We start from the raw sequence: 22,488 nt of genomic DNA, 5'->3' as shown, positions 1-22,488 counted from the left end.
GAGTCTCTTCTGACTGTCTGCCAAGACCTTAGTTCCTTTCTACGTGGGTGGCTTCTTAAGAGACTCACAGCACAGCAGCTGGCTTCCCAGAGAGCAAGGGATCTGAGGGGAAGAGCACTGGAGAGCCCCCAGATGGAAGCCATAGGCTTTTTATAACCTAACATGGGAAGAAATGTCCCATCACTTCCTCTCTATGCTGTTGTTTTGAAACAAGTCCCTAAATGTAGCTTTTGCACAAGGGGCAGAAACATGAATGCCAGGGGCCAGGATTCTTAGGCCAACTGAGAGGCTGCCCACCAGCGCTGCAACAGTGGGGATGGGCACCGTCCTACACATGTCTGCAGGCAGGCTGGATGAGGGCAACCCTAGAGGCAGTAAGACCATTTGGGAGATGGTCATCCAAGATGTAATTATGGGTGGAAGAAGGAAGAGGCCTCTTTGCCAATGTAAAAACCTTCCCAGATGTGGTCAGATTGGAAGAGAGAAGGTGAAGAGCACCAAGTGGTTTGATTGCCTCCTAGGTTACACATGTGCACCTAGCCACTGTGAATTCCATCTCCAGCATCTTCTTTTTCTTTTTCAATTACAATTTACTTTTAGTATTATTTTGTATTGGTTTCAGGTGTATGGTATAGTGGTTAGACAATCATACAGTTTACTCAGTGTTCCACCTGATATTTCCAGTACCCGTCTGGCACCATACATAGTATGGCAATATTATTCACTATATTCCCTATGCTGTAATTTTCATCCCCCTACTGTTGAAAAATCACCACTGCTTTCTTACTACTTATTGTTAAGCAAATCGGTTCATGGACTCCCGTGGCTAGTAGCCAGCTTCTGCAAAGAAGGGTTTACAGGAACCTTTTGCTGCCTGAAAACAACTGAGAGCTAAAAGGCAGATATTTTGTTTTAAAACAGCTTCTCAAGTTGTGAAATATTGGGGCTGCAAATTTTTTTTCAGTTTTATCTTATAAGTACTACCCTGGAGGTAAACAGGTCATCATTTGTGAAATAGTATATGTAAAGAAAAAAATATTTGATATTTATTTCACTTCAGTCTCTTCAGCATCATTATGTTCAAAATGTAAAACCTACATAAAAACCATCTTTTAAACCTGTGCGATTCCTGAGAACAGCAACCGCCTGGGGATGTAGTTGAATTATGCTTCTGGAAAGTGTGACCTGGGCCTCTCAGTGTATCTCCCCATGAAGACCCAGCAGACCTGGGCTGGGGCTCGCCCAGCACAGAGAATCTATAGACCTATACAGTGTTATGCTGGTGACACCAGCTGTTGAAAGTAAAGCATGTAATTTATTCCACATTTAAAATGATTATTCTTTTTGCTTAATATTTATACTTAGGCCAACCTTGAATCATAAGAGAGTAAAAAATAGAATGCTCTTAGAAAATTTGTGTTCAGCGATATTGTTGAAGGAACAGTTACATAGTTAAATAAAATAATCGGGAAATTTAAAGGGTGAATATGTACAAAATTTGGAAAGGGCCAAGTTTAGTTATCTTAAGATTTTTTGGGGGGTATCATCTTTTTATTTAGGTATTTCATTTTTAATTTTTGTGTAACTCAGATACTTGAAGTAATTTTTAACAAGATACAGGTTTGTACACATTAAATTTTTAATATTTGGAAATTTTGCTTTTCTGATTAATTGAACTTCACATATAGATGAAGATTAAGCAAAAATATTTTCTGGAAAATCTTGTGAACATGAATTTGCATGCCTTCCCTGTTTTTACAGTATATAGAGCATAATGAATCTTCTTTAATCTAAAAATTAGTAATTTTTCAGTAGCATCAATGTAGAACTGAAAGACCTTATTGACAATAGGCAAGATGTAGAACAACTTAAGTGCCAGTCAACAGATGAATAGATAGAGAAAATATATATGTATAAAACATTACACTTTATGTATATTTATAGATTTATATGTAATACTTTTTCTTCATATATAGTACTTCACAGGTGATGATCATTGTATATTATATATAAAACATAATGGAGATAGATATAACAATTGGAATATACATAAATATTTTTCAGCCATAAAAAGAAAGAAATCCTGCCCTGGCCATGTGGTTCAGTTGGTTGGGCATTGTCCTGTACACCAAAAGGTTGTGTGTTTGATTCCTGGTAAGGGCGCATACCTAGATTGCGGGTTCGATCCCTAGGCAGTGTGTGTACGGGAGGCAACTGGTCAACGTTTCTCTCTCACATCTATGTTTCTTCCTCCCTCTCTCTCTCTCTCCCCCTCCCCCCCTTTCCCTTCTCTCTCTCACTCTTCTTCCCTCTCCCTCCCCTTCTTCTCTCTCTAAAATCAATAAACATAATCAGGTTAGGATTTTTTAAAAAAGGAAATCCATTTGCAACAAATTAATAAACCTGGAGGATGTTATGCTAACTGAAATAAGCAAGACACAGAAAGACAATAGAACGGGACCTCAGATAATGTCAGTTCATTTTAATGATGATGAGAAAAAAAACTGATTCCCAACCAGGGCCACCGTCTGTTTGAAGTTTCATGTTTCTTGTTTCTCTAAGTATTTTTTTTTGCTGTGCGGTTTTTCCAGGTACTCTGGTTCCCTCCCGCATCCCAGTGATGGGCACTTGAGGTGAACTGGCCTGTCTACATTTTCCCAGTGTGAGAGAGTGTGGATGTTTGTGTGAATGTGTCTTGCAATGAGAAGGGTGTCCTGTCCAGGGTGGGTGTCCACCTTGTGCTCTGAGCTGCAGGGATAGGCTCCATCTACCCGTGATCCTAAACTGGAATAAGTGGTTGGAAAAGAATTCACTTACTTGTTTTTATTCATCTTTGTTAAATGATGAATAGCTCACACTTACTTCAATGTTTTTAATATTAGAGAAGTGTTTTGAGTCTTTCTTTAGAAGTTTGATGAGGTTTTTGTGACCATTAATATGTCATAAGAACTTAACTCTTGTTTATATCAATTAGCCTATAGTAAAATTGATTTCATGACATCTCATTTTGCTTAAAATCACAGTTTTCAAGAACTTGTCCATGCTGTTAAATGAGTACTTACTATACTGTATAATATCACTTATATGTGTAATCTAAGAAAGTTGAAGTCATAGAAGCAAAGGAAGAATAGTATGGCCAGGGAGTGGGAGAAACGGGAGATGCTGGTCAAGGGCACCAGACTCCAGTTACAGGACAAATACATTCTGGGAATCTAATGTACAGAAGGTGACTACAGGTAATAATACTGTATTCTTAAAATTTGCTGAGAGTACATCTTAAGCATTCTCACCACACAAACATTCACACAAAAGGGAGTTAGGTGAGGTGATGGATGTGTTTATTTGATTGTGGTAAGTATTTCACAATGTATACATACACCAGATCATCACATTGTGCACCTTAAATATGTGCAGTTTTTGTCATGCCTCAATTAAGCTGGGAAAGAAAACTGAGACTCTTCACTAAATGGGAAGCACTCACTGGAAAATCAATGGTTTCCCAAAAGGTTAATCACCAGTATCACCTAGAGAGCTTTTTAAAATGTATTTTAAGTCCAGGTTTCTGTTCCCTAAATTTAGACTTACTAAATTAATCTCCCTAGGGAAAGGGAGACTCAGGAATAAACAAACATGTTCAAATTTCTCCCATGTTTTGGGGGCCCAGCTGGGTTTGAGAAGCCCCAGCTGCCGGTGCTCTACCCTTCTGGCCCCAGCTTCCCAACTATCCATCCTCACCCTGGTAGGCCCTGTTCTGGATCCCCTATCCACTCCAGTTCCAGGCACCTTCCCACCTGTGTGCCCTGGCTTTCATCTGGTTCTAGCCTGGAATGGGTGAAAATCCCTCCCACTCTATTCCCTCTTCTCTCCAGAATGACCTTTATTCCCCCTTCCCTTAAGGGTCAATTCAGGTTCCAAATTACATGCAAGCAGAATTCATCTGTGCCTTTCTTGTTTTTCATGACACTGCAAATACTTTCACTTGGTCACTCAACACAGCATAATCTAATAGTATATTTTATCTGTGTCTTTTTAAAGATTTTTTTAATTTAGAGTTTTTTATTGACGTAAAATTTGTGTAACATAAAGTTAACCATTTTTTAAAGTGAAGATTTCAGTAACATTTAACCCTGTTATAACGTTGCATAGTCACCACCACCATCCAGTCCTGGAACATTTCATCATCCCAAAGGGAAACCCTGGACACATTAAGCAGTCACTCCCCAATCCTTACTCCTCTCAGCCCCTGGCAACTGTCAGTCCACTTTCCATTTCTATGGATGTACCTGTTCTGGGTATTTCATATCAATGGAATCAAATGTGAGCTTTTGTGTCCAACTTCTTTCATTGGGATGCTTCCCAGGTTCATCATGTTTATCATAAATTATATTAGTTGTATCATATCAGTTTTCTAGGGCTGCCATAACAAGGTACCACAGACTGCGGGGCTCAAAACAACAGAAGTTTTTTTTTCTCACAGTTCTGGAGACTATAAATCCTGATGAAGGTGTCAGCAGGTTTAGTTTCTCCTGAGGCTTCTCTCCTTGGCTTGCAGACGGCTGCCTTCTCTCTGAGTCCTCACATGCCCTTTCTTCTGTGTCTCTGTGTGTCCAGATTTCCTCTGACACTGGTCTAACTGGATTAAGCCTTACCCTAAAGCCTTCATTTTAATTTAATGACCTTTTTAAAGACCCTATCCAAATATATTCTGAGGTGCTGGCCTCTAGGCTTTAACATGGATTTTTGAGGAGTCACAGTTCAGCTCCTAAGATCAGGATGTCTTGTATATAAATCCATTTTTATACCATTTTCCACTGCAGAGTTCTCGGAGCACATGCCCCCACTTCCTTCTGGACTTTTTAGTTTGATGAACCTTTAGCATTTCATACAAGGTCTGGTGGTTTTGAAGGCTCTCAACTTTTGTTTGGGAAAGTTTTTATTTTTCTTTCTTTTCTGAAGGATAACTTTTCTGGATAAAGTATTCCTTATTGGCAATTTTTTTTTTCCTTTCAGCACTTTGACTATTATCCCACTCTCTCCTGACCTATAAAGTTTCTGCTGAGAAATCCATGGATAGCCTAATGGGCATTCCTGTACAGATTACAACCTTCTTTTCTCTTGCTTTTAGGATTCTCTCTTTGTCTTTGATTTTTGACAGTTTTATTATAATGTGTCTTGGGAATTATCTTGGGGATTAAAATAATAGGGTGATCTATTAGCTTCATGAACTTGGGTGTTCGAATTTCTTCCCAGGAAGTCACTCAGCCATTATTTCTTCAAGTTTCCTGCCTGCCTCATGTATTGGTTCTTTTGATTGTGTCTCATAATTCATGTAGGCTTTCTTCACTCCTTTCCATTCTTTTTTTCTCCTTTTCTGACTGGGTTATTCCAAAGTTCTGATCTTCTAACTCATAGGTTCTTTTTTCTGTGTTAATTTATTCTGCTATTGTTGCTCTCCATTGCATACCCTGCCCCCACCCCCTACCCCCAACTTTAATCATTGAATTCTTCAGCTCCAGAATTTGGTTCTTTTTTTATGATTTTTGTCACTTGGTTAAATTTCTCAATTTTTGTGATTGTTTTCCTGATTTCAAAGAATTGCCTTTCTGTGTTTTCTTGTAATTCATTGTCTCCTCAAAATGCTGTTTTTAATTCTTTACTGGGTGGATATTAGATTTCTGTGTGTTTGGGTTTGATTACTGGGAGATTACCGTGATCCTTTGGTTGTGTCATATTTCCTTGATTTTTCATGATTCTTGGAGGTTTGCATTGCTCCTTTCACATTCAAAGTAGCAGTTACTTCCTCCAAACTTTAACAACTGCCTTCTGGAGAGAAATACCTTCCATTCGTCCTGCTAGATTCTGAAGCTTTCTCATCTTAAATGAATATACCTGCTCCATGCTTCACTTCCTTTTGTGACAAAATTCTTAAAGCTCATTATATTTTCTCTTGATCTTACAATGCACCAGGCAGGCTGTTGATAGCTTCTCCTTTGATTTCTAGAAGGCGGTGTTATGGGGTGCTGGGGGTGCCTGCAGGCCATTTGAGGGATTTGAGGGGTCTTCTGGTGAGGCTTCCCCAATGACTTTTTGCCTGGCTTCCTGGTGGAGTCCACAGTGTAGTCTGCAAGAACTGTATCCATGTAATGCTTTCCATGAATCTTATCTTCTGCTTTCCCAATTTGCTCCCTTCCCTCAATCATGGAGACCCAAATTTAATTCTCTAGATATTGTAAGAGAGAAATGAGTCTTCTTTAGTACTGTCCTGCACAGCTGGGGAAGCCAGGTACTCTCTCTCCCTTTCTCATTCCACCTTGGAGAAGGGGTGATATTGGCAAAGTCAAGCTGTTCCTCTTATTTGATCCAGTGTATCCAAATTGTGCAACTTTTCCTCTGGAAATCTGGATTTCAAGTCGGGATTCTCCAGGTGCTCCTTGATCGCTGCCAAGAGAGGCTGGTGTCAATTCACAGGGTCTTGCTGGTCCCACAGGCCCTACCAAGGTCAGAGGTCTGCCTGCCTATTAACCTGATGCACAGGTGGTGTGTTCCCCCAACTCCTGGGTCCCTTGGCATTAGGTATTGAATCCCACAACTCCCACAGAGGCATTTTGTGAATGGATGCCCAATTTTTGTTGTTGGGATAAGGGAACACAATTGAGGGATGTCTTGTGACACCATAATGCTGGCATCATTCAATTTTTCATCAATCTTGATGTCTATCATTTCTCTAATTCCACACTGTCTTTTTATTACAGCTCTGTAGTAAGTATTGAAATATAAGCTTTATTCAGCTTTTCAGTATTGTTTTGGCTATTCTTGTTTTTTTTTAAACTTTTATATAAATTTTAGAATCAGCTCATGAGTTTCAAAAAAAAAAACAATAGAACCTGCTGTGACTTTCATTAAGATTATCTCGAATCTATAGTTCAATTAGGGATAATTGTCATTTCTACAATATTGAGTTATGATTCATTAAAACATGCTATATCTCTCCATTTATTATATATTTGTTTTCTCTCAACAATGTTTTGAATTTTCAGTGTACAGTTGTACATATTTTGTTAAATGTGTCCATATTTCAGATTTGGTGTTATTTTAAATGGTACTTTTTATTTAAATTTCAAGACCCAGTTTTTCTCTGCTAGTATGTAAGACTATAATTGATTTTTAGATATGAGGGGGGACCCCCCAAATTTTATTTATAAAAAGTTGTGCATTTATTCTTACATTTTTAAATATCAGTCTCCTTCAAAGTACTCTCCATTTGGTGCAGTATACCTATCAAGATGTTTTTCCACTGCTCAAAACAGTTTTTTGAACTCATCAATTTTGATGCCTCTTAGTGCTTCTGTCATTTTTTTATTTCACCTCTACCACATGGGCAAAATGTTTCCCATTGAGGGAAACATTTCATCCAGGGAAACAAAAAGTCCTTCAAGGTGAGATCAGATGAATAAGGAGGGTGGTGCATAGGGGTCATGCCCTTTTTGGTCAGAAACTGCTGAACACTCTGCAATGTGGGCAGGTATGCTCATAAATCACCCATCATGAAATGGGCTAACATGTTCAAAGAGTCTTCAAGAAAATTCACTGAAGCCTAACACGGCCTCTCACAATAATTCCAGCTGGTGAACTGATCCAGATGGGTTCCTACAACACTCACCTAGCAGGGGAAGCCTGTACTACAAGGGGCCCACCCTCCAGAAGATAATTTGGTCTTTTGGGGAACCCCCCTTGTGTTGACCTTATGTACTAAGACCTTACTAAATTCACTTAGTAGTTTCAGTAGTTTTCCTGTTGATTCTTTAGGCTTTACTATATAATCATGTCAACTACAAAGATAGTTTTATTTCTTCCTGAAGTATATTCCTTTATTCTCTTTCCTTTACTACTTTGGCTAAACTCCAGTTTCCAACATCAAGTAGATGTGGGAGAATGGACAACCCTGATTAGTTTTCAACAGGAAAATATTTGATTATTCACCATTTAGAAGGATGTTAGCCTGGTAAAGAGGTTCAAGTATATGGTGATGGAAGATAGGACTTGGAGTGGTGTACACACAATACAATATACAGATGATGTATTATAGAATTGTACACTTGAAACATATGTACACACATATACATGTATATATGCTTATAGTTTTGTTAACCAGTGTCACCCCAATAAATTTAATTTTTAAAAAGGATATTAGCCATATGTATTTCATAGATGCCCTTTATCAAATTGAGGAAATTCTCTTTTATTCCTAGTTAGATGAGAATTTTGATCATGATTTTGTTGAATTTTGTCAAATACTTGCTCTACATCTATGTAGATCATCATAATGTTTTTCTGTTTTAACCTGCTTATATGAAGGTTCATTGGTTGATTTTCAAATATTAAACTAACTTTACATTGCTGGGATGAAACATTCCATGGTAATGATATATTATCTTTTTTTATTTATTGCTGGATTTGATTTGCTGATATTTGTGTAAGACTTTTGCATGTATGTTCATAAGAGATATCAGCCAGTAGTTTTATTTTCTACAAATGTCTCTTTATTTGGTTTTATTATCAGATAATATTGACCTCATAAAAGGAGTTCCTTCCTCCTTTGTATGAAAAATTTTATTTAGTAAGTGTATTATTTCTCCCATAAATGTTTGGTAGAATTCACTAGCAAAACCATCAACCTCTATGCAAGGCTTTTAATTTTAACTATGAGTAAAAGTTCATAAATAGATGTACAGCTATTTAGGTTACTATTTTTTCTATAGTGAACTTCAGTAGTTTGTGCATTTTAAGAAATTTTTCATTTTATCTAAGTTCTAAGATTTATTGGTATAAAATTTCTGCATCCCTTGTAATTCGTTCTAAACATCTGTGATATATAGTGATGTTCCCTCTTTGACTTCTTATATTGTTAATATTTTTCTTTCTCTTTTTTTGGTGGGAGTGGGAAGATCTATAAAAGCAGTGACTATATTTCAACTATTCCATCTATCTATCACCCAGATTCATAAATTACCAAGATTTTGCCACACATGCCTCATTAATCTTTTGATTTACTGAAGTATTTTAAAATATCAGACATGATAATATTTCATGAACCCTAGATACTTCCATACTTATCTCTAAAAAATAAGGGTATTTTCTCATAGAATCATAATGCCATTATTCCATACCCCAAAATTTAACCTTGATTTTCCTGGTGTCATTGTTTACCTAGATATACCTACAAGATTTTCCTGATTGTCTCAGAAATGTCATTTTACTGTCAATAAGTTCAAATCAGAATCCAAACGAGGTCTGCACATTACCCAGGGCTATTATAATCTCAGGTCTCTTAAACCAGGGGAAATCACCATCACTTTAAAAAAAAAATTCTCCTGTAAAATGCCCTTTTGCTTCCAGTTGGTATCATTTAACTCTTCTCTAATTGGAGGTTCTTCAATCTGAGAATGACTGTATTACCACTTGGCGCCTTTTGTAGCCCTGGAAAATCTGCCTTCACTCTCATGCCCTGGGGGAGCATGGGAGGGACAAGAGCTTAAAGCATAGCCCCTCCTACAGGTGTCACCGATAGAGAATAGCAACAGTACTTTCACATGGTGCCATGGTTATTGGCTATGAAAACCAGGGAGAGCTTCAGTATCTTCTACCACCAAAACCTTGTTTTTCTTGTGGTTGACCACAGTGTATGTTGGGGGAAGGTGTGTGGATTTTGGACTGAGCCATTCCATTTAATAGCTATGCTGTTTTAATTAAATAACTCCTCTGAGCATTGGTTTCCCGTGTGTGAAATGGGACAATAATACCTGCCTTGCAGGACTGCTGAAGGATGGGAGAGAATGTATTAGGCCCCATACAATGACTTTTCTTCCTCTCTCAGGAAATAGGTGAAATTAACAAACTGGGCTCAAGCCATTTTCCCCCTGGCTCCCTCTCTTTCTTCCCAAGAGATCTGGGTAGGGCTGGGAAGCATTTGCAGCTATTCCTGCTATGGAGGAGAGTAGGGATGGGCCCTGCAAGCCTGGCTGGAGAACAGGCCAGACAACTGAGGAAATGCAGGGTGGCTTCAGTGCTTGTTCTCTCACACACTAGGAGACACAGGTTCTAGAAGACCCTCCTTTCCTTCTTGGGAGGAGATGTAGCCCACCTGGGCTACACTGGTCTTTTCCATTCATGAGACAGAAACCAGCTACCTGGAGAACTGTTTTTATTCCAAGATGACAGTAGAGATAATTTCCTTAATTCAAAAATAATTAAAGTCATTGTTATATTAAAACAGTGTCAGTCCCTGGTTGAGTGCTGGCCTGCAAATCAAAGGGTCGCTGGTTTGATTCCCAGTCTAGGGTACATGCTTGTGTTGCGGGCCAAGTCCCCAGTAGGGGGCGTGCGAGAGGCAACTACACATTGATATTTCTCTCCCTTTCTCCCCCTCCCCCCCTCCCCCCCAAAAATAAAATAAATAGTCTTTAAAAAATACAATAAAATTACTTTAAAAAAAACAGTGCCAAGAGTCTGTATGAGTTTTGAAGGATCAACTTGTTTGGGTCACTGATAAAATTCTCTCTCCTCTAGAAAGGCTCTGGGGGTAGAGAAGACCCAGTTTATTTATTTATATATTTTTTAAGATTTTATGTATTTATTTTTTGAGAGAGGGGAAGGGAGGGAGAAAGGAAGGAAGAAAATATCGATGTGCCACAGAAACATCAATCAGTTGCCTCTCGCATGCCCCCTAACTGGGGACTGGATGGAATTAACCTGCAGTTGTTTGCAGTACAAGCCCAACCCACTGAGCCACACCAGTCAGAATAGGGCCTGGTTTATTGAGCCTGCCTTCCTCCTCCTTCCCCTGTAGCTTCTGCATCTGGTTCATGCTGGACAGCAGATCCTCGGGTCCTGGTTCTTGGTGGGGACATTCGAAGGACCAGTAAAGAGTTGCAATTTTTAAAAAAATATATTTTATTGATTATGCTAGTTGTCCCATTTTTTTTAAGATTTCATTTATTTATTTTTAAAGAGGGGAAGGGAGGAAGAAAGAGATAGAAACATCAATGTGTGGTTGCCTCTGATATGGCCCCCACTGGGGACCTGGCCCACAACCCAGGCATGTGCCCTGATTGGGAATTGAACCTGTGATGCTTTTGGTTCACAGCCCGTGCTCTATCCACACTGAGTTACGCCAGCCAGGGCAAGAGTTGCAATTTTAAGGGGCTCCAAGTAGGACTTTGGTTAACCTTTAAATTTTGGGTGGTTTGCGAAGCATGGCCCTCTGGGGTTTGTGAAGAATCGCTTTTTTCCTCTTTAGGGGGAATTCCTGAGATATTAACAAACTGTTAATACCAGCTCTTTATCATGAAAGAACACAGTAAACTTAAAAAGGAAAGTTTCATACTGAAAAACAAAGTTAGTGTTCTGTTGTTTTTGAAATAAGTTTGAAAAAGTATTTAAACTGAATGCAGCAGCATCTATTCTCTGATAATTACCAAGCAGTAATAAGGGATTTTTATATTTTAACAGGGATTTTGCTCTTCCAGGACTAGAGTGTGTGTTGGATTTTAAGGGCTTTTTGAGAGCCAAGTACAGACCACTCTGAGATTTTTTAGTAATATTTAGGGTCCTGGGATCCAGCCCCAAACACTAGAGAAAACTCTGAGGAAGATTGGTGTGCTTGGCCTCCAAGGCCCTGGTTTTCTGTCAGCTGCTCCCAGTTGTAACATTAAAGTGGGATTTTGGGAGGAGAGGAGGGGAAGTGAGGAATATAGTGTAAAAAGGGTTGGATTTAATTAATTTGATGCATCCATTAGTTCCCCTGAAGCCCCTGTCACTGGAACACATCATATTTTTCCTAGAAGTTTTGGACTCAGAGACTCCTGACACAGTCAGTAAAGTGACCAGCTGTGTTTAGCACTCATAGGAATGTGAGTAAATGGATTCACTTTAAAGTAGCGTTTTAGAGCATGTTCAGTAACATGCCCTTGATTTCCTCTCCTACTCCCCTCCTTACTTGTTACTCAGTTTTTACTTGTCTCTGTTATTTTTATTGAGTTTTGTTTGGGGATAATTAGAAAAGCACTAAAAGGATTTGCATACTATGAAGACAGGTAATTAATAAAACAATCAAGCTTGATTTTGAGTTCTGTTTTTATTTTTTAAAGTCTTTTTTTAAAAAAATGCTTTAAGTCCTGGCTGGCGTAGCTCAGTGGATTGAGCGCAGGCTGGGAACCAAAGTGTCCCAGGTTCGATTCCCAGCCAGGGTACATGCCTGGGTTGCAGGCCAAACCCCCAGCAACCGCACATTGATGTTTCTCTCTCTCTCTCCCTCTCTCCCTCTCCCCCTCCCCCTCCCCCTCTCCCCCTCTCCCTCTCCCTCCCTCTCCCTCTCTCTCTCTCTCTCTCTCTCTCCTTCTCCCTCTCCTCCCGCCCATCTCCCTCCCTTCCCTCTCTAAAAATAAATAAATAAAATCTTTAAAAAATGCTTTAAAATGGGTGTGTGTATGTGTAGATGCGTGTGTATGTGTTGGGGTGATTCTTTTTTTGCACTAATGGAGGCAGTTAACTTTTCCAGGTTTGCATTACTCCTGCCTACCTATCTTCAGGTAGGCAACATCTTTTTTGGAAATTTTAAACTGCTTTTTAATAATATTCTTGGCAAAAGAAATTCTGTTACTGCTACCAAAAGAATTTAGCCCTAAATTGAAGAGCCCACTGGAAATGAAGTTTGGATGATGTCATGCCGCTGGGCTGTGGGCAGCAGGGGAGCTGGATTAGGGGCCACCTGTGCTGCTGGTTTTGGGGGAGTGCTCAGGGTTCCTTGTGTAGTATAGGTGGTGTTCTAGGATATCTAGCAGTTGTATTTGGCACTCACTTTACAGTCTTCTCACTGACTAACACATTCTATGCCATGTTACAGCGGGGTGAGTGGGGGCTCTGGCTGGCTCTCCTGTGGATCCTGAGACCAAGCAAGGAAAGCCCAGCATACATTCATCTCCTGCAACCTGCTGTGCCTTTGCCTCCCTTTGCCTGGGCAAGGCAGCCCAAGGTCAGCAGTGGCTTGGCTTTGACATCTGACCCTTCAGCTTTCTGTCCTGTGCTCCTTCTAGGAAACTTGTTTCTCCAAAGCTATGAAATATTACATTAGGTATAGGGGGCCTAGACCTAGGCCTAGCTAGGGGCTTCACCTGCATTTGCAACAATTTTATTTATCTCTTTTGAGTAGGCCTAACTTCTAAAATGGTCATGTAAGAGTTGCTTAAACAGGTATATGTTCTCTTCTTTCTTGAGTATTTTTTTTTTAATTTCTTTTTAAAGATTTTATTTATTTATTTTTAGAGAGGGAAGGGAGGTAGAAAGAGAGAGAGAGAGAAACATCAATATGCAGTTGCTGGGGGCCGTGGCCTGCAACCCAGGCATGTACCCTGGCTGGGAATCGAACCTGGGACACTATTTCTTGAGTATTTTGCTAGCAAATCCCCTAGAACGGAATGCCTTTGTGTGATATTTTGTAATTATTCTTCTGTGTTGTTTCCAACTTAAATTTTTAAGTTGTGTTTGTTCCCAAACTCCTCAGTTCTCACGTAAGCAAAATATTCAAATAAAAGCCATTTTAAGTTAATGTAGCCTTAAAATGTTTCTGAAAAACAAAACCTTTTAAATAATATACTGATGGATAGTCATTACATGTCCCTCCACTACTTAATGCCTGAGTTGTCACTAAGAAGAAAAGAAAAATTACCTATTGGAGGCATACAGGATAAAGTGAGAGTTATCTGCCTTCAACCAGACCCAGTGTCCCTTCCTGTGCCCATCAGAATGGACTGCAGGTTCTGATAAGATGCAGATTCTTGGCTCTTCTTCCTTTGACTGGGGGGCTTGCTCCTGGCAGAAAAAATATATTTTGAGCAACTGCCAGGAAGCAAGTTAAAAGCTGTGCTCTCCCCTAACAGGCTTGCAAAAATATTCTAAAAGGCAAATCATTTGCTGCATTTCTTAGTAGCCAACCGTGGATACCTCGGCTTGGTCAGCAGGCAGTCCAGACAGGCCCTGGATAGGTAACGACAGCTCGTGAGGCCTGAATCTTCATCCCAGTCCCCGCCCCTGTTCCTCAAGAGGCACTGCACCCTCCAGCACACTGGGACTGGACTGTTTGCTGCTTCCCTTCTAGGACTCCAGGTGGCCATTACAGGCTACTCTGCCTTGTCTTGAATGTTGGGTTCCAGAAAGTGATGGAGTTTAAGGAAGGCTACTACAAATCTGCTTCAGAGATACTTTGGGAATATTTGAATGCTTGTGAAAATCCTAAATAAAAGATATGTGGAGTGTTTTTTTTTTTCCTATTGATTAGGGACTGTGAAGTATGTTGAGCTCAGATAAGAATATAAACTGGTAAGAATAATTCCAGACCTAATGGCCTGCAAATTGCCTCCCTCCATGATCTCACTGAATCTTTTTAGGTTCACTTTCTTTGAGGTATAATTTACATGCAAGAAAACTGACACATTAAGTGCACAGGTTGGTGATTTAGACAAAAGACAAGAACATTGCCATCTTCCTAGAATGTGTCGCCTCCACACTCCTGCCCCCATTGATCTAACTGCTGTCTCTAGAGATTAGTTTTGCAGGTTCTAGATGGCCTTTTAGCTCTATAAGGCTATATGGGTGTATACCACTGTCCCTGCTCTAGGGAGGCTGGGGGCAGGGCAGGGAGTAACTGGCCCCATGTCAGAGTCTCGGGCTCCAGAGCACTTTGCTCTCCCTGGACTTTGCCTCTGGGAGAGGACATCTGAAGGAAATGGTGGCAGAGCCACAGGAATGAATTCAATTCCTGTAAATTTATACCTGGAGCAGTATTTGAACTGGTGGGGTTTTTTTGTGACAAGGAGAAATTGAGAAATTACAAAAAGACTGAAGACCTGCAGGATCTCTTCAGGAATTTGGACTGAGAGGGGATAACCACTTGCTTTAGTGTAGCAGGTATTGATTAAATGCCTACTGCATGCACTCAACTGTGCTGGCTGATATGGAAGATGTGAAAGGAAGAAAAGGTTTGATCCCTGCCTTTCAGCTCTTGATTTGAAAAACAGTTTAGAGAGAAATACAGGGTCCCTTGTTCAGAATCAGAAAGAGTACAGTTATAAGACACTAAAATATGAAGTGTTTTTCCTTTGGTCTTTCTCTTTTGATTTGTCATGGTGTTTTAGTTATTACTTCATCAGTATTATTTTATTTATAGTTTTATTACTATTATATTAAATTCTTAGCATTCAGTTTATCATTCATCTTTATATTGTGTAATGTCCATTTTAATTTAAATACAAATATAGGAGTATTTTTTAATACATGTGAAATCACAGAAATGATAATATCGCAGAACTTGTGCATGCATATGTATTTTATTCTTACCAGAACTAGAAACTCTGCTTAAAACTATCTCAACTGTATTTATTTCAGTTCTTGACATGTGTACATTCTACCAACGTTGCCCACCATCAGTTCCTGATGATGGAGCAAAGACTGAGAGGTAGAGAAACTCTGGGGTTCTGAGTCACTCTTGCCCTCTGTGTCACCATCTTCATTGTGTGTGGTGGTCTGGTACAGGGAAGTACCCCATGTAAGGAAGATTAGGATAGAGCTCCTTGGTTGTTAGTATTTCGTAGAATTCTATTGCCTTTTCCAGTGTTCAAAGCAAGTTTTGCTTGGAATGGAAAGTGTGGCCTTTACTGGCTGGCAAAGTCATACATGTAACATGTCACCTTGCCCTCACTTCTAGTCTCACTGAATCCCATCCGTCATGGGTCTACCAGGGTTCCGTGCTTGTAGTGCACTGAGAGTGGTGTCTGCCTGTGGGGCTGCATGGACCACCCCTGCTCTCTAGAAGATGCTCTGGTGTTTCATCAGGCTTTGCTTACGCAAGTTGAGATAAAATTATTAAGAATTCCAGGATAGTGGCTGCTTTTGAGTGTTGATTCTCCAGACTGACTGCACCGGTGTTTGTTTGGTGCTCAGTAAGTGCCTGTGGGTACCTTCTAGGTGAAGATACATATGGAATCTGGTGTGGGGCAGTGGCCCAAGCCAGCTACCAGGGGCCCTCTGGTGGCTGAAAGCTGGTCCTGTTCTGAGGATGAGAGGAGCACCCTCTTCACAGGACTGAGGGGAGAGCCTTTGTAGGGCAGGAAGAAGGTGTGAAGGCAGACCCATCTGCTCTGTTGTCTTTAATTGGGGAACCTGTGGAAAGTCACTTCATCTCTTATTTCCCCCACCTGTAAAATGGGGAGAAGCTAGGGAGTGAAATCTCTGAGTTGTATTAACTTGAAAATATAAGTGAAGCATTTAGCAAGGGTCAGGCACACAGTAAATGCTCTCAGTTGTGGTGGCCAGCATTATTTTTATTTTCCCCTTTCAGCCACAGGTGGGCCCACAGGTAAAGCCCTTGTTTCTGAAGCCATGCCCACAGGGCAGGTAGGCACTTTGAGGTGATAACTCCTGGCACCTTCTCGTTGTATCTTAGACCTGCTGCCAGACCCCATGTCTCCACCGCGCTCTACTCTGGCTGGCGGTTCCAGGCCTTTCCTGAGCTTTCTGTGCCTCCTGCTGGGAACTGTGGGGGCTGGTAGCACCTCCACTCCCAGCTGTGCCTGGTATTTAGGGCAGTGTCCGTGGCAGGCCCTGCCAATTCAGCAGCCTCCATTTCCATAAAACCCTTTCCCTGACTCGGTGTTTGGGGATTTTCCTGCTGCTCCTTTCCAGACTTTTAAGAGCCCTCCTGGGAGACAGTCATCTCCCTTGCCTGTCACTGTATGTTTTTAAAATGGCAACACAATCGTTATTAAAGTGGTATGGCATTAAAAATCTTTCTTTTTAAAAGTTTTTGTCATTGCTAAAGAATAAAAACCCACAGAATGGTCGCTGAGGGAGCATTCAGAGGCCTTAGTGTGTACCAGAGACCATGAAACGCTGGTTTGTTCTCGGGGTCCCACAAAGGTCCAGAGTTTGAGGGAGTGACTGGGAGTGGAGACCCGAACGTCTTTATTTCAAAGGTACCGCCATTTCACCCAAGCTGCTTGGTTAATGTAAGAAAGGTGTTTTGCCATAAACTTTCCAGGGTATTCAGTGGGGTTGCCTGGGCAGGAAGCCCTTGTCATTGCTATAAAGAAACTAGCAAGCAAGAGAGTGAAAGCATCAAAGCACCCACAGGATGCAGCTGAGCCCTCCCTGGCCCATCGCCCTCCAGCCACTCTAAGGGGAGAGTGACATGACCTTAAGTACTTCGTTTGAGCAAGCTGCACTCTAGTTTAAAGTTCAAGGCATTTTGTTTTTTCACCTGTTTCCTACAGTTCTAAGAAACTTCTGAAGAATTAATGTGTAACTATATCAGATACCCAGGCATTTTCTCAAGGGAAAATAATGTTACATACAGTAGGAAGGGAGAGAAATGGTAGTTGACTGAGATGTGAGAAGGTTTCTGTAAAATAAGAAAAATTCTCTTTAGAGCAGTCACAGACAACATCCTATATGCTTTTTTAAAGATTTGACCTCATTTACTAACATCTACATCTGCTAAAGGCCCCTGCCCATTGTTGCCACTTGTGGCCAAGTGGGGACTAGGGCAGCAGTTGTGAAACTACTCATTTTGACAGATGCTCTTCATAAATTTGGTGGAGCCATGATTCTGCTGGAGCTGACTTTGACATAAGACATTGAATGATGAAAGCTAATTTTTATAGCAAATGGAAAGACAGATAAGAGGGGGCTTCCCTGGCTGTTCTTTGGGACAGGCATTTCTGGTTCTGAAGCAGTTCATTCTCCAGCCAGTGGTGAGTGGCAGAGCAGGCTCCTCAGAGGCCTTAATTTTATGCAACTCAAATCCAGTCATTATACCTGTCTTCTCTAACACAGTCTTGACTTGACAACAGGCAGTAATCATTACTAGTACCTTGACGTTTTATTGCTTGGAGAAAACAGTTTGAAGTGATGACACACAGCTTTTACTAACCTTTCTTCATATCATTAAATTTTAACGCATACAGGATGAATATTTTTTGAAGGATGTTTTTATGGTAGAAGCTGGTGTCCATTTAAATCCTCTTGCAGACTGATTTAAGAAGAGTTAAATACTAGCCCTTTTTTTGTTTGGTTCACGAGGTACGTATGTTTCTAAATGTGGCCCAGGCATATGTGTATTTCTAATTTGTAAACTAGCATAATAAACACTTAAATTAAATTCTGCCTTTTACACCCTTACCACCAGGTGGCTAAGAAAAAATACTGAGCAGGAAAAATCTAACAACTATGCAAAGCACTCGTGATGATTTTCGATTTCTGCTTAAGTGCTGAAATATGAAACTGTAGATGGACTGTGTTTCAGGAAAGAAAACTGCTGAATAAGTGACAGGCATTTCAAGCAGTGCCAGGCCAGATGGACATTTTCATGAGTGTTTTTGTTTTCTTAAATATTGACAATGTTAAACTAGCCAGCTTTGCTGAAGTGAAACTTTATTTTAGATCTGAGCCTGTTCCACCTCTGTGCTGACCCCTGGATATCCACATTATTCCAGACCAGCCTGGTGTGGGGAAGGGTTTGGCTTGTGGGTCCTTTGATTCCCAAGTCCTGCTCACAGTAGTGGTCTCCCACTCAGTACTTTATAGGTTGGTAAAGTTGTTTATAGAGATATTGCTTGAATTTATTTAGAATCAATTCTAAAACCCAAAAAGTAAAATTCACTACATTGAATGTTAATGTCTCACATGTCTTAATGATAAGGTACTATAGGGAAATCGTGCATAGAGAAGGTGACATAACAGGGTGGAAAATGCTTTTAGACTTCTTTTCATGGACTACATATATTAGAGTGAGGACAGTACCATATGGCAAAAATTATACCTACCCTACCTCCCATGTTTCTAAAGCATCTTGAGAATGGTGGATATTGTCCCATGAATACAGAACCCCACCAGTTTCCTTGCTAGTGCTTCATGTGGCTGCTCAGCTTCTGTGCATTCGAGTTTGCCCTTCTATTCTCTAATTTATTAACTTTGACAAGTAACCTCTTGGTTGTACATGATTTTATTCACAGTTTGTTTTTCTGACTCAATGAGAACTTGAGTGAACTTAATCCTCTAATGGGAATTAATTGCTTGTTTCAGTGCTTAACTCCCATCCTTTCTCAATCCCCCCAGAGGTAAGTTTCTTCCTGAAGGATCTGTGTGTGTTCAAAAAACAATCAAAAAGGTAATGGTGTTTTTCTTGTGAAAGGAGCCAGAAATGCTGAATATTAAGTTTCTTTTTTATTATATAAGTAACTATTCTCAAACTAATATAAAGGATACAATTTTACAAATAAAATGTATACAATTATATTTTATCATTATTACTTCCTAGAAAAGAAATTTAATTTTTATTGCCACTTTTTTTTATGGAAATAAGCTGTCATCTTCTGCAAGAAGAAAGTTACTCAACTGATTTTCTGCAGTCATAATTAACACTCCATGGCCTAACCATGATCATTTCTATGTAATACCATCTTCACAGGTATTCTTGGCTTTGAAAAATCATTAAGATCACAACCAATACTTGATATGGCTTGATTCTATCTCCCATTTATTATGTAGAATATTCCTTTTTGTTTTATTTTTAAAGGGCTTCATAAGAAAAATATAATCTAGCACATATGCTTTTTCCTAAAATCATTGTTCAAGTACAGCTTTCTCCCTTTTACTCCCAATCCAGCCTCCCCCTAGTTTTTGTCCATGTGTCCTTTAAATTTGTTCCTGTAAACCCTTCCCATTGTCCCCTGAAATTCCCTCTTCTCTCCCCTCTGGTCACTCTCAGCCTTTCCTCTATTTCAGTGTCTTTGGTTATATTTTTCTTGTTTCTTTGTTTTGTTGTTTAGGTTGCTGTTAAAGGTGAGATCATATTGGTATTTGTCTTTCACTGCCTACTTGTTTCACTTAGCATAATGCTTTCCAGTTCCATCCATGCTGTTGCGAAGGGTAGGAGCTCCTTCTTTCTTTCTGCTGCATAGAATTCCATTGTGTAAATGTACCATAGTTTTTTGATCCATTCATTTACTGATGGGCACTTAGGTTGCTTCCAGCACTTGGCTATTGTAAATTGTGCTGCTATGAACATTGGGATGCATGGGTTCTTTTGGATTGGTGTTTTAGTGTTCTTAGGATAAAGTCCCAGCAATGGAATTGCTGGGTCAAAAGGCAGATCCCTTTGTAGTTTTCTGAGGAAGTTCCATACTGCTTTCCATAGTGGTTGTACCACTCTGCAGTCCCACCAACAGTGCACTAGGGACCCCTTTTCTCCACACCCTCTCCAGCGCTTGTTGTTTGTTGCTTTGTTTATGATGGCCATTCTGTCTGGTGTGAAGTGGTATCTCATTGTGGTTTTAATTTGCATCTCTCTGACAGCTAGCGATATTGAACATCATTTCATGTGTCTTTGGATTTTCTATATGTCCTCCTTGGAGAAGTGTCTGTTCAAGTCCTTTGCCCATTTTTAATTGGGTTCCTTGTCTTCTTAGAGGGTAGTAGTGTGAATTCTTTATACATTTTGGAGATTAAACCCTTGTCTGAGGTATCATTGGCAAATATGTTTTCCCATACAGTTGGTTCTCTTTTAATTTTGATACTGTTTCCTTTAGCTGTGCAGAAGCTTTTAATTTTGATGAGGTCCCATTTGTTTATTCTTTCCTTTATGTCCCTTGCTCTAGGGGACATGTCAGTAAAAAAGTTTCTGCATGGAAATATCTGAGATTTCCTACCTACGTTCTCCTCTAGGACTTTAATGGTGTCATGTTTTATATTTAAGTCTTTTATCCACCTTGAATTTATTTTTGTATATGGTGTAAGTTGGTGCTCAAGTTTCATTTTTTTGCACGTGGCTGTCCAGTACTCCCAACACCATTTGTTGAAGAGGCTATTTTTACTCCATTTTATGTTGCTGCCTCCTTTGTCAAATATTAATTGACCATAGAGACTTGGGTTTATTTCTGGGCTCTCTGTTCTGTTCCATTGGTCTATGTGCCTGTTTTTATGCCAGTATGAGGCTGTTTTGATTACAGTGGCCTTGTAGTATAATTTAGTGTCAGGTATTGTGATCCCTCCTACTTTACTCTTCTTTCTCAAAATTACAGCAGCTATTTGGAGTCGTTTATGATTCCATATAAATTTTTGAAGTGTTTGTTCTATGTCTGAAATAAGCCATTGGTACTTTAATAGGTATTGCATTGAATGTGTAAACTGCTTTGGGTAGTATGGACATTTTGATGATATTAATTCTTCCAATCCATGAACACGGTATATGTTTCCATTTGTATGTGTCTTCCTTGATTTCTTTCCTGAGTGTTATGTAGTTTTCTAAATACAGGTCTTTTACCTCTTTGGTTAGGTTTATTCCTAGATATTTTATTTTTCTTTCTGCTATTTCAAATGGGATTTTTTCCTTGATTTCTGCTTCTGCTGTTTCATTGTTGGTGTACAGAAATGTCTTTGATTTCTGGATATTGACTTTGTATCCCGCTGTTTTGCCAAATTCATTTATTACGTCAAGCAGTTTTTTGGTGGAGTCTGTAGGATTTTCTATGTACACTATCATGTCATCTGCAAACAGTGACAGTTTTGTTTCCTCCTTTCTGATTTGGATGCCTTTTATTTCTTTTTCTTGTCTGATCTCTGTGGCTAAAACTTCTAGTACTATATTGAATAGAAGTGGTGGAAGTGGACAGCCTTGTCTTGTTCCTGATCTTAGTGGAAAAGATTTTAATTTTTGCCCATTGAGTATGATATTGGCTGTAGGTCTCTCATATATGGTGTTTATTATTTGAGGAGTGCTCCTTCAATTCCCACTTTGCTGAGTGTTTTTATTATAAATGGGTGCTGTACCTTATCAAATGCTTTTTCTGCATCTATTGATATGATCATGTGGTTTTTGTCTTTGCTTTTGTTTATGTGATGTATTACATTTACTGATTTGCGAATATTGTACCATCCTTGCATCCCTGGGATGAATCCCACTTGGTCATGGTGTATGATCTTTTTAATGTATTGTTGGATGCGGTTTGCCAGTATTTTCTTGAGGATTTTACTGTCAATGTTCATCAGTGATATTGGCCTCAAGTTTTCTTTCTTTGTTGTGTCTTTATCTGGTTTTGGAATTAGGATGATGTTGGCCTCATAAAAAGAGTTTGGGAGTCTCCCATCTTTCTGGATTTTTTGGAGTAGTATGTGAAGGATAGGGGTTAGCTCGTCTTTAAATGCTTTGTAAAATTCTCCTGTGAAACCATCTGGTCCTGGGCTTTTGTGTGTTGGGAGTTTTTTGATTACTGCTTCAATTCCTTTTGCTGTTATTGATTTGTTCAGGCTTTCTGCTTCTTTTTTACTGAGTTTTGGAAGATTATATTTTTCTAGAAAGTTGTCCATTTCATCTAGGTTTTCAAATTTCTTGGCATACAGTTCTTTGTAGTAATTTCTTACAATCCTTTGTATTTCAGTGGT

General features: G+C 39.6%; 1 protein-coding gene across 8 annotated transcripts in view; it reads left to right on the top strand.

Annotated features, from left to right (window-relative positions):
* GGACT (gamma-glutamylamine cyclotransferase) overlaps positions 1 to 22,488 on the top strand; it is a 55,938-nt gene that overhangs the window by 12,832 nt on the left and 20,618 nt on the right. The window contains exon 2 of one of the 8 annotated variants that reach the window (XR_004899902.1): positions 14,153 to 18,416. The exons of the other annotated variants lie outside the window; for them this stretch is intronic. The gene's annotated coding sequence lies outside the window, so the exon portion shown is untranslated. Of the gene's footprint in view, positions 1 to 14,152; positions 18,417 to 22,488 lie in introns of those variants that run through there. 8 annotated transcript variants of the gene reach the window in all.

The sequence above is a fragment of the Phyllostomus discolor genome, chromosome 11 (genome assembly GCF_004126475.2).
Source record: "Phyllostomus discolor isolate MPI-MPIP mPhyDis1 chromosome 11, mPhyDis1.pri.v3, whole genome shotgun sequence".
Taxonomy (NCBI): domain Eukaryota; kingdom Metazoa; phylum Chordata; class Mammalia; order Chiroptera; family Phyllostomidae; genus Phyllostomus; species Phyllostomus discolor.
Note: the sequence above shows the minus strand (reverse complement) of the source record. Positions and strands in the feature narration are given on the sequence as shown.